We start from the raw sequence: 15,252 nt of genomic DNA, 5'->3' as shown, positions 1-15,252 counted from the left end.
GAGAAACTTAGTACTTAGAGGGCAGAGCGTTTTCTTTTTATAAGACATTATTTGAAATTGTCCACATAAATTCTACTCATAGTACCTTACATAAAATTATTTTCAAGATCAAAGAATGACATAAAGGATGTTGAAGAACAGGTTTTTAGCTCGGCTTCCATGTGCTCTGAAGAAAAGTGGGGGGCTTATCATCAAAAGAAATAAAGGGACAATAAGTAATGGTGTGTTACATTAGTTTCTATGCCATAACCACTTAATCATTATCTCTAATAAAACCATTATCATCAGAAATTATATCACATCTATGATCTTCAATTGTTCATCCTATTATTTGACCCAGTAATTTTATTTTTTCAGTTCACATATTCTTGCACTCCCCAGTACCGTAGTTGTTCAGATATTCATGATCTTGAACTCACAATATTTTTTCACAATTCATCAAATTCCTCTTTTTCTTGCACAGCTTCAAATTCCATGATCTGTTAATATAATCACAACATTGAAAATAGTCTTAATGCTTTTGTTTCCTTTTATATAACAGAAACCCAATTGAGCCTGAACCAAATTATCCATCTCTTCTGGGCTTACATCTTAGACTTTAAATAATTCTTGAGAAAAGTTAAGAAGCTGATATAATTGACTTTACTTTAAATTCATGATCATAAATTTTATTCTTGAAATTCGGAGGTCACTGCCAGGGCCTCTGGTCAACAATACCAGCCAGAGGTCCTACTGCATCTTTTTAGTGAGCTTTTACATTCCCACGCTCTAAGGTAAATAGATTATATTTTCTTTCTTCTCCTCATGCCTCTTCTACACTCAAGATCAACACCTTAAACAATTTCAAGAGTTTCTTTAATAATCAAAATGATGTCTCTGAACCTTGAACACTCCCTTTTCTCACTCAACCTTGTGGCTAATGGCTTTCTACTTCAAACATGAATTCCTTCATCTTTTTAAAACCAAACCTGTAAGTCAACATGCAGCTACCTGTTTTCCAAGTGGGAAATACCCCACCATCCAACAAAGGAAAGTGCAGGCCATGTGTTTGTACTAACATTTCCCAGAATTTTCACATTTATTCTTTCTAATGAGGCAATACCATTAGCATACACCATAAGTTCTATTATGACAGCATAGACCTTCTATAAATATTTCTTTCTATCTGTATCATCCTCCAGATAGTGCTGATTTTTATCTCCTTCTCAAAAAGAAATTCTCTTAAAGGTGCCTCATACATCTTGATTCATTTTCACTAACTCTCATTTATTCTTTAACACATTTTAAAACTTCTCCTTTGTTCTTCAACACAACCAAGTCTAGTTTCAGTTTATATAACTTCACTGGGATGACAGCCTCTGATGAAGTCTTTATTCAAGCCTCTGATGATGTCTTTATTCACAAATTCAAATGACATTATTTGGTCATCATCCTCTTTGACATTGGGAATACATAACAGAGTTTGACCTTCTATTCTTTCTTGAGATTGTCTTCTCTCTTGTAGTATACACTTTTGATTTGCTTCCAAATTATACATATTAGATCTTCTTGAAATATATTCTTGACCTCCTGTCATATTTATTTGCATTCTCTACCTGGGAGAGATTCCCACATCTTTAAATAACAGCTACATGCTAGTACCTTGCAATTTTCCTTCTCTGACAAAGACCTCATTTGAGAAACTCAAATTTATAGAATTAACTGCTGTTTGGATACTTTGAGTAGAATACTTTAAAGGAAATTAAAAGTTAAATTATCCAAAACAGAACTCTTGATTAAAACTCACCTGATTTTCCCCCATTCTTCCTCATTTAAAAATAATGTATAGTCTACCCACTTATCATACCCAGAAAACTGAGAGTTATTTTTTTATATAATTCATCTTTTGCCACCACGTACCTTCTGTATTATCTTTCAGATGTATGGCACCATAAGGATTTTTTATATCTACCTTTGTAAAATATTTCATATATATGCATTTCTATCTTGGCTGCCACTAGCTCGGCTCCAGTCATTTCTATCTCTTTCTTAAACTACTTTTAATCACTTACAAACTGATTTCCTCATTTTTTCACCTTCCATTCATTCTCTATAAATCAGTTTGAATATCCACTAACATATAAATCAGATCATAATGTCCCTAAAGGTCTCCAAGGCTTTCATCTGCAGTTGGAACTAAAATGTAAATCCCTTATGCTGTTCCACAGGATTTTGCATAATCTTTCTTTTGATTTCTTTTATAATCTTACCCCATACTACTCCCCCTCCATAGCTATACCCAGTCACAGCATGTCTTCAATTCTAGCACAAGTTTGACCCCCTCATGCATCAAGGGCCTGTGTATTGCGGTTGTCTATATATTTCTGTCTGCCTATATGGTTTGTCCCTCAATTCTTCGGGGCTTTTTTATTATTATTTAGCTGTAGGCTCAATTAACAGTAAGCTTTTTCCCATTCTATGAAATATAGTTTCTCAGATGCTCACAGATATTCTCTATCACAGGATTCAGTGACTCTAGTATTATATAAAACTATATAATTATATGATTATTTTTACTGTCATTTATTTTTGTTTCCCACACTAGAATGTAAACACCATTATTTTAATATTGTTGTTGTTGTTTTTAATCTTGTGCTGTCTTATTCCATCTTGGTAGCCCCAGGAAAAGGACAGTGATTGGCACAGAGCAAGTTTTCAGTAAGTATTTGTTGACTAATTGAATTAATGTATATTTGATAAATGAGAGTATACTAAGTGGATAAAGGGAATGAAGTTTGCATTTTAACATTAAAATCAAATGTAAATTCACGAACATGGAATATCCTAAAACCTCAGGCAAATTAATATGTCTATAGATAAGGGTTAGATATAAACAATGAAGGGCAAAGCAGTCAAATTATTAAGAACATTGTACATTATGCTAATTGTTTTTGCTATTTTTTAAAGTTAGTGACAATATTGGCTTTGATTTTTAGCTAGCTAACTATAAGAGCAATGCCAAAGATAGAAATGGAAAATACATGCAGAAATAAATAACATTTAGAGTAATGAAATTATGTCCCTTATATGAGAAAAAAAAAATGAGAAACTGAACTACAGGAGGAAGAGTTAGTCTACAGAGAAGGGGACCTGCTAGATAAGTAGAAGATACAGGATTTGGTGATAATTTGATAATGGAAGGGAGAGCGCAGAAGCATCAAATATAATTCCCAGGTGTCTAATATCAGTGACTGGCTTTTTACAATCCTCGGTTAAAGAAAGTAAATTTTTAAAAATGTGAACTGACTTTCCTTTAAGCTTCATATTGCTACGTCCTGAGTTTGTTTTGTGAGCAGTATTTAAAGAAGCAGGAAGAGTGGGGATGGTCTTGGGTAAAATTTGAAACTGAATTCCTTTACTTTGCCTCTCTTACAGTTTTTCTTTTTTTTTCTTTTCTTTTTTTTTGGCGGGGGGGCGGGGGGTTGGCCAAATTTTAATATTGCTTTACATGTTTTCTGTTTGTGAAACAATTCGTATCACATTTATAACCAACGATTTCAACTGGTAACAGATTTAATATTTGCTATCAAATACACAGTTGATAATCTTGAGGGGAAAATACATCACAATGTAATTAATATCAAAATATTAATTCTATCAATACTTAAATGCATTTTACTGTGTGAGATAAGTCAATCTAAACAGGCAACATTCATGCTATATGATTCCAACTATATGACATTCTAGATAAAATAAAATTTTGGAGATAGTAAAAAGATCAGTAGTTCTTAGGAATTAGCAAGTAGGGAGGGATGAATAGGTGGAGCATAGAAGGTTTTGAGGACACTGAAACTATTTTTTATAATACTATTTTGGTGAATGATTTCATGATACATTTGTTAAATCCATAGATTGTACAACACCAAGAGGGAACCTGGATCTACACTATGAACTTTGGTTGATCATGGTGTCAGTGTAGACTTATTGGCATAACAAATGCACCACTGTGCTGCGAAATACTGATTGTGGGAGAATCTGTGGGGACGGGCGTATATGTACTTCTTGCTCAATTTTGCTGTAAAAGTAGAACAGCTTTAAAAATAAAATTTACTCCTTATTAAATAATCATGCTGTGCTATTCTAGATCTTAAACTAGATGATATATTTCTTAAAGCCACTAATATTGTATTAAAAGGGGTTGCTGAGATACTCAGTAGTATATACCTGAAATCTGTTTTTATTGGCTACCTCTTAGTTTCTTTCATCTTAGGTGAAGATAACAACACAATGCAGAGGGAGAAACTTGACATCATAAATTTTGACACCAAATTTTGGTTTAAAAATGTAGTAATAGCCACAACAAATACCGCATAAACATAAGAAGTAGCAAATAAAAATGAGGTCCTTTCCTACCCTATGCTTGAACTGTAGGAGCTTACTACATCTCTGAGGTGAGCGTTTACACGGGTATCTTGGTCACGTATAAAAAACAGGAGCACATGGTGGGACTAAGTTATTAATAATTCTCTGAAATTATTTTTGCCTCTAGCTTTATACTAAATAATAAACAGTATGTAAAAATAATTTAGATTTTAAAACTACATAAAAATATTACCCCTCTAACTCCTGTCATTATTTTTTGCTTCCTACTTTAGGCTGACACATACCTCCTGGACTATCACAACCTAAAGATTTGCAGTTTATTTCATACTCAACGATATGTGCCTTGCACCAATGCAAGGGATGTTTTATAAGTATATAAACAAAATGATCACAAAGAATGGAGAAAATATAGGCTACAGTTTGATTATGCCCCTCTGAAACTCATGTTGAGATTTGACTCCCAATATGGCAGTGTTGGTGGAAGTGGGGATTACTAGTGGGAGATGTTTAGATCATGAGGGTACCACCCTCATGAATAGATTAATGCCACTTCTCAGGAGTGAGCGAGTCTTCACTTTTGTGGAAATGGGTTAGTTTTTCTGAGAGCAGGTTGTTATAGGTGAATGCAGCTTCTAGTGAATCTCTCTTTGCTCACGTCCACTTATCTTTCTGCTTCTCTGCTATGTTATGAAGCAGCACCAGGTCCTCATCAGAAGCTAAGCAGATGCCAATTCCATGCCCTTAGACTTATCACCCATGAAAATCCTTAGCCAAATATGCCTCTTTTCTTTATAAGTTACCTAGCCTTGAGTATTCTCTTATAGCAACACTAAATGGACTAAGACAACATACACTGAGTATATCAGATACTTAAACAAGATATATACTGTAACTTTATCATATCCCCATAACTTACCTAGTAATTAATTATTTTCTTTAATGCAGTAAACAACACTAATGTAGCTGAATATTCTTATTGTCAATATGAGATAGTGTGGATGTGATTTACAAAATAAGAAATTCTGAAACTGCGCCATCTTCGGTGGGAAAACGTTAAAATAAATTCAGAATAAAGCTATTCTTACACTTTCCAATATAATGAGTTTCTGAAAAGAATGGCAAGTCAAATATTAAAAACGGTCTGTAGACTTCACATTTCACGTTGAAGATTCCATTTTTTTGTAGTTAAAAAATAAAGTGCCGGGCGCGGTGGCTCAAGCCTGTAATCCCAGCACTTTGGGAGGCCGAGATGGGTGGATCATGAGGTCAGGAGATAGAGACTATCCTGGCTAACACGGTGAAACCCCGTCTCTACTAAAAAATACAAAAAACTAGCCGGGTGAGGTGGCGGGCGCCTGTAGTCCCAGCTACTCGGGAGGCTGAGGCAGGAGAATGGCGTGAACCCGGGAGGCGGAGCTTGCAGTGAGCCGAGATCTGGCCACTGCACTCCAGCCTGGGTGACAGAGCAAGACTCCGTCTCAAAATAAATAAATAAATAATAAATAAATAAATAAACAAATAAAGTACAGATTTCTTGGCTCTGGTTCAGCAGATAAGGAGCTTAGAAATTGCTATTCCATCTTAACAACAAGTAAAAAGATGAACAAACTAAAAAAATCAGCAACTCTTTTTAAATTTGTCAGGGAAATGAAGTCATAGGGCAAAATGCTGCACCAAAAATTTGAGACAGACAGGCAAATACAAGAATTACAACTTACAGAGCAGAAATCCACAAACAGACACCTCCACACGATCCAGTGTTGGGGTAGAAAAACCTGTACTGGAATTTACAAGTTGCTGGAGAATTAGTGTGAACAAATACGAGAGAGAAAAATTCCACTCATGAGGAGCCCTACACTTTTGTGAACTTTACCTTCAGGAGCTCTTACAGGACCTCACAGAGAATAACAGAGAAAAAAAATGTTTTGTGGTTCCAGCCGAAGGAGGGAAAAGCAAACCATTTTGAAATATGCCATTACATCCTGTCACCAGAAACAAAGCTCGCCTTCAGGATAAATTATTTTACTAGAACTTAACCTGCTGAAGTTCCATCAGAGACTGACTTAGGAGAAAGGAAATACCCAACTGAAGCCCACTCTACATATCTCACCTCACCTGGTGGTGTGGGGGACTGAAGCAGAACTGGTGACTATAGTCCAGAGTTACAGGCTCAACAAAGCCTGGCACCTATCCATAAAACTATACAACACTTCCCCTCCCCACAAACCTTACTACTATATTGCTAAAGCCTTCTACCACAGTTCTTTTTCTCTACTACATCATGTCTGTGGTTGATGACAGAATTACAAGACTTACTAAAGGTAAAAAATTAGTTTTCTTTAAATTTCAGATAGAAATTCATACTTCAGAGAAAGAAAAATTATCATGGATGAGAGAACTACAGGCGGGTCGGGTGGCTCAAGCCTGTAATCCCTAGCACTTTGGGGAGGCCGAGGATAGGCGGGATCCACGAAAGTCAGGAGATGAGACCATCCTGTGGTGAGAGTGACTCCAAATCTCTACTAAAAAAATAAAAACTAGCAGGCTGAGGTACTTGGCTTGCTGAGTCTAGCTACTCGGGAGGCTGAGGCAGAGGGGCAGCTGAACCGGGAGGGAGCTTGCAGTGAGCTGAGATCCAGCCACTGCTCTCCAGCCTGGGTGACAGAGCAGAGACTCCGTCTCAAAAAAAGAGAGAGAGAGAGAACTACATATTGATGATTTGGTCAATAATCTAAGAAGACTTAACAATCCTTAATGTTTATGCACCCAAAACAGAGCTTTCATCAAAATATGTGAGACAAAAACTGGTATCGCCATAAGTAGAAGTAGATAAATCCAATATTATTGTTGGAGACCATGACATCCCTGTATCTGAAATAGACAGAACCAGCAGACAGTAAATCAGTAGGAACAGAATTTAACTCAACATTACCACTAAATAACAATGTCTGCTCTAAGGCCACAATGAAATTAAACTAGAGACAATAGAAAGATAGCCAGAAAAATCTCAAAATGCTTGGAGATTAAATCACATACCTTTCTATAGCACACAGAGCATATAGGTCAATTAAAAAATATCTCAGAGACATTTAAAAATGTATAGAAGTAAGTGAAAATGAAAATACAACTTATCAAAGTTTGTGAAATGCAGTAAAAGCAGTGATGAGAGTAAAATGTATAGCACTGAATAAATATATTAAAAAATATAAAATTATTAATCTAAGTGTTCATTGAGGAAGCTACAGAAAGAAAAGCAAATTAAATTCAATGTAAGCAGAAGAAGATAAATAATAACATTAGAAAGGTATGAAAATGAAAACAAAGGATCAATACAGAAAATCAACAAAACCAAAGACCGATTCTTTGAGAAGGTCCGTAAGAGGAATTACTTGCTTGTCAGATTAACTAAGCAGAAAAGAAAGATGACACAAATTTATTTTTTTTAATATGGTAGCTCTATTTTTAGTTTTTGAGGAACTTCCAAACTGTTCTCCCTATATAGTGGTTGTACAAATTTACATTACTACCAATACAACGGTTCCCTTTTCTCCACATCCTGGCAGGTATTTGTTATTGTCTTACTTTTGGATAAAAGCCATTTTAAATGAGGAGAGATATCTCGTTGTAGTTTATTTATTTACTTGTTCATTTGTATTTCCATAGGTTTTTGGAGAACAGGTGGTATTCGGTTACATGAGTAAGTTATTTAGTGGTGATTTGTGAGATTTTGGTGCACCCATCACCTGAGCATTATACACTGAACCCAATGTGTAGTCTTTTATCCCTCACACCCTTCTTACCTTTTCCCCCAAGTCCCCAAAGTCCATTGTATCATCCTCATAGCTTAGCTCCCACTTACGAGTAAGAACATAATGATGTTTGGTTCTCCATTCTTGAGTTTTTTTACTTAAAACAAGTCTCCAATTCCATCCAGGTTGCTGCGAATGCCATTAATTCATTTCTTTTATGGTGGAGTAGTATTCCATTAATTAAATATACATATATATGGAAATTTTATTCACTCATTGATTGATGGGCATTTGGGTTGGTTCCATATTTTTGCAATTGTGAATTGTGCTACTATAAACAAGTTTGTGCAAGTATCTTTTTTGTATAATAACTTCTTTTCTCCTGGGTAGCTACCCATTATATGGATCAAATGGTATGCTGCATCAAATGGTAGCTCTATTTTTAGTTCTTTAAGGAAACACCATACTGTTTTACATAGTCGTTGCACTAGTTTACATTCCCACTAGCAGTGTAGATGTGTCCCTTTTCATTGCATCCATGTCAATGTAAGTTATTTTTTGATTGTTTTGATTTTTTGATTATGGCCATTCTTGCAGGAGTAAGGCAGTATTTCATTGCGGTTTTGATTTGCATTTCCCTGGTAATTAGTGATGTTGAGCATTTTTTCATATGTCTATTGACCATTTGTGTATCTTCTTTTGAGAATCATCTATTCATATTCTTAGCCCACTATTTGATGGGATTTTTTTTTTCCTTGATAATTTTATGAGTTCATTGTAGATTCTAGATATTAGTCCTTTGTCAGATGTATAGATTGTGAAGATTTTCTCCAACTCTGTGAACTGGAAAGATGACACAAATTTCTTTTCTTTTTTTTTCTTTTTTTTAATTTGTATTTTTATTGTTTTATTATACTTTAAGTTCTAGGGTACATGTGCACAACGTGTGCAGGTTTTTACATACATATACATGTGCCATGTTGGTGTGCTGCACCCATTAACTTGTCATTTACATTGGGTGTATCTCCTAATGCTATGCCTCCCCTGCCTCCCCACAATAGAACCCGATGCGTGATGTTCCCCTACAAATTTCTAATAAGAGAAATGACAGCATTAAAATCCCATGGGCATTTAAGTGATAATAAAGGGATGCTAAGAGCAAAATTATGCACACAAATTTGATAGACTGGGTGAAATGAATCAATTCCTTGAAAGACATAATTATCTGCCAACACTCACACAAGAAGAAATAGATATTAATTGGTCTATATCTTCTAAAACTTTTCAATCAATAATTAACAACTTTTAAAGACAGAAAACACCAGGCCCAGATATATTCACTAGTGAATTCTACCAGATATTTAGGGAAGAAATTATGCCAATTCTTTGCAGTCTAATCTAGAAATTATAAGCAGAGGGAATACTTCCAAACTCATTGTATGAAGTAACCATCACTCTAATATTAAAACTAGAAGAAAAAATTATAAGAAAAACTACAGACCAATGTCTATCATGACATAGATGAAAAAATCCTCAACAAAATATTAGCAAATCAAATCCGATAATATATACAAAGATTAATAGACCACAACCAAATTAGATTCATCTCAGACATGCAGGCTGGTTCAACATTGGAAAATCAAGTAATGTAATACATCATATCAACAATCTGAAAGAAAAAAAAAAATCATATGATCATATCAATCAATGCAGAAAATGCATTTGACAAAAATCTAACACTCACCCTCAGCAAACTGAGAGTAGAAAGGGACTTTCACATCTGGAATAAGATCATCTACAAAAAGGCTATAGTGAACATCATACTTAATAAGAAATTTAAAGCATTTTTCCTAAGATCAAGGAAAAGACAAAGATGTCCCCTCCCATCAGAGCTTTTCAACATTTTGTTGGAAGTCTTAGCTAATCAAATAGGATAAGAAAAAGAAATGAATGTTAGACCTAACAGGAAAAAAGAAATAAAACTGTCTTTGTAGAAGACATGATTATGTAGAAAATTAAAAAGAATCCAGAAAATAACTTCTGGAACTAATAAATAATTACAGGTTGATTACAGAATATGAAGTTAATATACAAAAGACAATCACTTTCTTTTATAAAGGAATGAGAAAGTGGAATTTGAAATTAAAGATACAACACCAGAGTGCACAATGTAAGTTAAAAGAAGCAAAAAGTGAAATAGGTAGTAGTTATCAACTACAACTGGCTCAAACCATTCAGTGAACTTGTGAAAAAACTTCAGACCAACTGAATGTTAATGTTTGTCAGTACAGTTACAGCATAATTTTCCTTAGTTTATTATGAAGCATATATTGAGATTTCAGAAGTGGTCAGCATCACCGAGGAGCTCATAGAAATGTCGAATCTCAGGTGTCTCTGCAGACTTTCTGTTTCAGTTAATTTGTGCTGCTATGACAATATGCCACAGACTGGATAATTCACAAACAACAGAAATGAATTTCTCATCATTCTGGAAGCTGGAAGGTCCAAAAGCAAAGCACCAGCAGGTTTAGCATCAGTCAAAGGCTGCTGTCTACTTCAAGATGATGCCCCACTGTTTCCTCATGTAGCAGTGAAAGCAGGACAAAAAACAGGACTAAGCTAGTTCCTTAGCTTTTAAAAGGCACTAATCCATTTACAAAGGTGGAGACATTACAACTTAATCACTTCCCAAGAGGCCTCATTCTTAATACTACCACAATAGGGATTAAGTTTCAACATGAATTTGGGAGGGGATACATTTAAACCATAACACACACTACATTTGAATCTGCATTTAGCAAGATGCCCAGGTGATTCCTAATGCATTTTAACATTTGAGAAGCAGTGAAATAGAAATAATAGAATTGATAAACCTTAATAAGATGTGTTTATTTTGCCTGATGACAATGAGAATGCAATAAATAATTTTAAGTACATTTATAAAGATAGTAAATAAAATTTTAAAAATTTAAAGTTTTTAAAAATGTAGTACTATTTACGTTAGTACTGCCCAAAATAAAATACTGACGTATAAATCTTAAAAAGTACGTACAAGATCCATGAAAGAAAAACTACAAAACTCTGATGAAACAAAAGGAGGACAAAATAAATGAAGAGAAATTCTATATTCATGTGCAGGCAGACTCAATATTGTCAGGTTGCCAGTTCTTCCCAATTTGATCTACAGATTAAATGCAATTCCAAACAATAGCTCAGAAAGTTGGTTTGTGGATATTGTCAACCTAAATCTGAAGTCTATATGGAAAACCCCCAAACCCCAAATGGCCAAATTAACATTGAATGAGAAAAGCAAAGTAGGAAGATTGACACTACTTGACTTCCAGAGCTATTAGAAGGCTCCAATAATAGTGATAGTGTGGTATTGGAGAAAGAAGAGACAGATTGATAGAACGGAATAGAGAACCCAGAAACTGACACAATAATTATAGTCCATTTATTTTTGACAAAGGAACAAAGGCAATCCAGGAATAAAAACAGTCTTTGCAACAAATGATGATGGAACAACTGGACTCAATATGCAATAAAATGAATCTACGTGCAGATTTTATACCCTTCATAAGAATTAACTTTAAGTGGATCATAGACCTATATGTAAAAGGAAAACTGTAAAACCTCTAGAAAATAAAATGGAAAAAAATAAAGGTGACATCGGGTATGGCAATAACTTTTTAGATATGACACTAAAGGCACAATGCATAAAAGAAAGAATTGGTAAGGTATACTTTACCATAGACCAAAAGAAAATATTTGAATAAGGTACATCTGATAAAGGAAGTTATCTAAATTATACAAAGAACTCTTAAAATTCAACAATAAGAAAACAAACCAATGGATAAACTAAATGTGCAAAATACCTGAACAGATACCTCATCAGAACATGTACGGATGGCAAGCATTTGAAAAGGTGTTCAACATTACATGTAATTAGGAATTTCAAATTAAAACAGCACTGATATCCCACTACACATATTTTGCAATGGCCAAAGTCCAAAACAATGACAATACCAAATGGTGGTGAAGATGTGGAACAACAGAAACTCTAATTCATTGCGGATGAGAATGAAAAGTAGTGCAGCTCCCTTGTAATTCATGATTGTGGTTTCTTACAAAATAAACAAAAGATCCAGTCATTGCATTCCTTAGGGTTTACCCAAATGAACTGAAAACTTACGCTCACACGAAAGCTATTACATGGATGTTTATTATTGGAGCATTATCCTCAACTGTCAATAGTTGGAAGCAACCAAGAAGGCCTTCAGTAGGATGAATAGATAAAAAAATTGGGGTACATCAAGCAATAGAATATTTTTCAGCAATGAAAAGAAATGAGCTATCAAGCCAAGAAGAGATATGGAGGAAATGTAAATGCCTTTTACTAAATGAAAGAAACCAATCTTAAAAGTGTATATACTGCATGATTTCAGCTATATGACATTATGGAAAAAGCAAAAACTTTTAGGTCAGAGAAACGGTTCTGTATGATACTACAGTGGTGGATAGGAGTCATTATAACATTGATCTAAATCCATAGAATGTACGCCATCTCAAGTAAATCCTAATGTAAACTCTGGGCTTTGAAAATGATTTGTAGATGTTGTTCCATTGATTGTAACAAATTTATCACTATGGTTTGGGATGTTGACAGGAAGTTCGTGGTGTTTAGGGACAGGGGTATATGGAAATTCTACGTGTATGTTCTGCTAAATACTGCTGTGAACCTAAAACTGCTCTAAAAAAATTTATTAATTTTAAAAAGAATTATTCAATCCCTTAATTATGAGTGCATGGAAACTGTTGGAATCTGAATAATGCCAATGAATTTCACCAATGTCAGTTTCTTGGTTTGATTTTGTAGTACATTATTGCAAAAAGTTATCGAAGAAACTGGGTAAAAAGTACAATAAATCTCTGTACTATTTCAAATGCATATTAATACATAATTACATAAAAATTAAAGTTTATTAATACTCCCTCCGCCTTTACACATTTATTTTAATTCTTTAGCTCTAGCATCTTGTGCCTGTTCATTAGCTTGTGTACTTGACTTAAAATTGTACATTATCTGGCTTAATTCAAATGAGAATTCAAATTGATAGTTACAGGTTCACTATTTAAAACTCCAAATATTTGTTTCATTATTTCTGCATTATCTTATCATATTAAGTTTATGAGATGATTTTTAAAACTAGTGACATTATTTTTATTTTTCCATATACCAATAATTTTATAAAAATCCAAAACAAAGCATTAAAAAATTAAAATATTGACTGGGTGCAGTGGCTCATGCCTGTAATCCCAGCACTTTAGGAGGCCGAGGCAGGCAGATCACAAAGTCAAGAGATCGAGACCATCCTGGCCAACATGTTGATTCCTCGTCTCTACTAAAAATTCAAAAATTAGCTGGGCATGGTGGCACGTGCCTGTAGTCCCAGCTACTCAGAAGGCTGAGGCAGAAGCATTGCTTGAACCCGGGAGTTAGAGGTTGCAGTGAGCCAAGATCATGCAACTGCACTCCAGCCTGGGCAACAGAGTGAGACTCCGTCTCTAAATAAATAAATAAATAAATAAATAAATAAATAAATAAATAAAATATTAAATCATCTAGCCAACAAATGCAAGTGTTTTGATAAATATAATGACCTACAAAAAGGAGTTCTTGGGTTGCAGGTAGTATCACTAGGAAACAGCTTGAAATGATCATAATTCTGCTCATGGTAGCTCATTTGGCATCTGAAAGCCAGTTAGAAGGGTCTTATACCTAACTACGGGGATGTCTGAAGTTACATATGAAAACTGGGGATAAATAAAGTGGAATGGTATAAGGTCTCAAAGAGGGCCTTACAAAATTTTAGTTGTATGGAAGTAACTCATAAACTAAGAATTTTTTTTTTTTTTTGGCCTTGCCTGGAAATAAATATTTTAATTTTTGTTTCATTTTTATGATGACAAATAATTTTCAAGTTTATTTCCTTGTTTGTTTAAATACAAAGCTAAACCACAAACAGGTATAATCAAGACATTGTGTCTCACATTTACACTCCCATCGGATCTTCTTCCAATTTGCTGACCACTGACCAGGTTAACGGCGGGTGGGGGGGAAGATTTTCTTAGGTAGCACCATCGTGACGCCAGAGGTAGGGTTGGGGGGAATCAAAGACAAGGACGGGCTCTCACACCTGTCTCCATTCACATTTACCTGGGACCAGGGTGGGCAGGAGACACCCGGTCATGGCTCCTGAGCCCCGGCCCCCTGGACTGAAGGGACAGTGAGTATAAGCTCTGTGAAGGGCGGAAGGAGGCAGCCACCTATTCCTCCTGCCTTCACAGTTAAGGTGAAAACCTTAGCCCTATCCGTGATTCCTGGGGGCTGCCGGGCCCTGCGTGCTGAGATTTTTAATAAAGGAAAATTGTTATTTTTAAGCTTAGAGATTGACGAAATTAGGATGTTTCTATAAATAAAATGTCAGCCACCTCTCCTATTCCCTTCAACTCCAACCTGCCATGCTCCTAAGACTGGCTGCACTCAGACCTGCAGTGGTATTCCCTTCCTCCCTTTGCAGAAAACAGATACTTGGCATGAAATTGTACCTACATAGTCACAATTTTCAGCTTCTGACACACACATCATTCTAGGATAGTTCCTCCACTTATGCTTAAAAATCATGACCTCTATTTCTTCTAAAATATTTTTATGAATATGAATTGCTTTATCTTTCACCCATATTATACATTTTACCATTTCAATTAGCTCCAAATCCTTAGCTGGGTTCTGTTCAGATGTCAAGAATAAAGAAAAATGATTCCCTTGAACGTAACATCCTCTTTTAAACATTACCTTCCTTTTCCCTCTGAGAAATAGTCATTCAGTTGATAATGCTTAGTTTTATGGTGAAATCAGCAAACTAATGATCTTTTCTGTCATGTCCACTAATCAGTGTTCTAGATCTTCTGAAAAATTAGATTTTTAAATTGCTGATGAATAAGACAAGAGCACCCGATATTTGCCTTATAAATACCCCTCACAACACACTTGGTAAGACGCTCAAATTCTGTTAGACAAAAGTTGTTTTTATACATTCAGAATGTACCACTATAAGAAAATTTGTAAGAGAAATAATGT

This window comes from Papio anubis, chromosome 4 (assembly GCF_008728515.1).
Source record: "Papio anubis isolate 15944 chromosome 4, Panubis1.0, whole genome shotgun sequence".
NCBI classification, from domain to species: Eukaryota; Metazoa; Chordata; class Mammalia; order Primates; family Cercopithecidae; genus Papio; species Papio anubis.
Note: the sequence above shows the minus strand (reverse complement) of the source record.